Source organism: Elephantulus edwardii, unplaced genomic scaffold (genome assembly GCF_000299155.1).
Source record: "Elephantulus edwardii isolate Elephantulus edwardi_28Jun2011 unplaced genomic scaffold, EleEdw1.0 scaffold00162, whole genome shotgun sequence".
Lineage (NCBI taxonomy): Eukaryota > Metazoa > Chordata > Mammalia > Macroscelidea > Macroscelididae > Elephantulus > Elephantulus edwardii.
Genome location: NW_006399912.1, coordinates 918,473 through 920,680, shown reverse-complemented (window position 1 = coordinate 920,680; position 2,208 = coordinate 918,473).

Sequence of the window (2,208 nt, the reverse complement as noted above, 5' to 3'; positions counted from 1 at the left end):
TCCTTCCTTCCTTCCTTCCTTCCTTCTTTCCATTTCTCTCTCTTTCTCTCTTTCTTCTGCAGCAGCTGAAGAGCAACAATATCAGTCTGGAGACTAAGGTGCGCCTGATACAGGTCATGATCATTGCAATTACTTGCTATGGATCAGAAAGCTGGACAACAACTAGAGATGATAGAAGGAGAATTGATGCCTTTGAGCTGTGGTGCTGGAGAAGACTATTGAATACATCATGGACTGCTAGGAAAAGAACAAACCAAGTTCGTCCTGGAGAGGGTGAAGCCAGGCTTCTTCTTCGAGGCAAGGATTCGGAAACTTTGTCTAACATACTTTGGACATGAAAGGCAGGATCGGTCCTTGGAGAGGGACGTTATGCTTGGGAGGGTGGTGGGACAGCAAAGGAGAGGAAGACCCTTGATAAGATGGATGGATTCAGTGACTGGGGTCATGGGGATAGGTGTATCAGAAACAATAATGTTGGCACAGGACAGAGTAGGGTTTAGGGCTGTTGTATGTAGGGTCACAAGCAACTCTATGGCATAGAACAACAAGACGGCAGCAAAGCTGACCCACTTGGGTGAAGTTGCTATAACTAAAGTAATCCCACGTAATTCCACCTGTTCAAGTTATTTGAAATTCACAGTGCCTTTTCAATAGGTTTGTTGTCGTTTGAAAATATGATCACAAATTCTTGGATACACCTCTCTTTAAGAGGTCAAATGTAATTCATTGAGTATATACAATGTGCCCATTATATGTGCTTCAACTGGTTGCTCCAGACCAAAGACCATAGTCTTCAATATGGATTGCATCTTAACAGGAAGAAGACAAAAATTCTCTCAACACTAGGCTGATAAGCAACATTAGTTTAGATAGAGAAAAGATCGTAATTGCCAATGATTCATCTTACTTAGATCCACAATCAACATTGTTGGTACCAGCAGTCAAGAAATCAAACAATGAATTACACTGGCAAAGTGTACTGTCAGGAACTTCTCCAAAGTACTAAGAAACAATGATGTCACATTAAAGACTAAGGTGTGCCTGATTCAAGTCAAATCTTTTCATTGCTTGCTGTGCATCTGAAAGGTGGACAATGGATAAGTATGACAGAAAAAGAGTGGATGCATTTGAGCAATCTTGCTGGAGAATACTAAATATCTCACAGACTGCCAAAAGAAAAGACAGATAAATCTTAAAGAAAGTACAGCCCAAATGCTTCTTGGAGGTAAAGATGACAAAGCTTCATTTCACAGACTTTGAGCATGTTTGTAGGAGTAATCCTTGGAGAGGGACATCATGCTTCAAAAGGTCAGTGAAAGACAGAAAGATCCCCAAGGAGATGGATTGACACAGTGAGAGAGGACAAGGTGCAGATGTGTTGTGCATAGGGTTGCTATGAGTGGTACTTGACTCAATAGCACTTAACAATAACAACAATGGTCCAGGCTAACTTGTACATTTCCTGCTTTAGACTTGGACTTCATCTATTTCTCCAAGAAGTCCTGGTTTCTTGGAGTGGGAAATAAGATTTATTGAGCATAATATGGCCACTTGAGGAAATTATTATAATTAATCAGGCCATTCTTGAGTGTTGGTTTGTGGTTGGTTGTTTGTTGTGGGGTTTTTTTTTTGTGTGTGTGGGGGTTTTTTTTCAGCAAAAAGCTAAAAAATACTTATTTTGTTTTCAAGGGAGTGTTGGTAAAGTAGTCCATAGGAAGGTACACTGTTAACCTAGAGATTGTGCCTTTCTGCCAAACACCAGCTAACACTCTGCCAATACACCAGCAGCTTTGTGGAAGAAAGATGGGCAATTTCTTTAGAAAACCTGCTAGCAGGTCAGCTTTGAGTCAGATCTGACTCAACAGCAATGAGCCGAGTTTGTTTTCAAAAGAGAAAAACAGACTGAGTCTGATAATCTTAAACGCTATTGAAATGAAGGTACTTTCATTTGTAGATGACTCTGCTGTGCTCCTTTCTCTTCCAATTATCTTTTTACGTTTACTTGCCAATGCCACATTGTCAGACGATTTTTCATTTTGGTGCCGAATCTTTTACTTTCCTTGGAGAGAGAATGTAAAATGGTGGGAGCTATAATAGTGTTTTCAGGCTCTGTATAAAACATCAGGGAGGATAATGGGAATCAACATCATTCCAAAGCTGATGAGTAGTTCACCTTACTCCCACTCGTCAACCTTTTTACCAATTCTG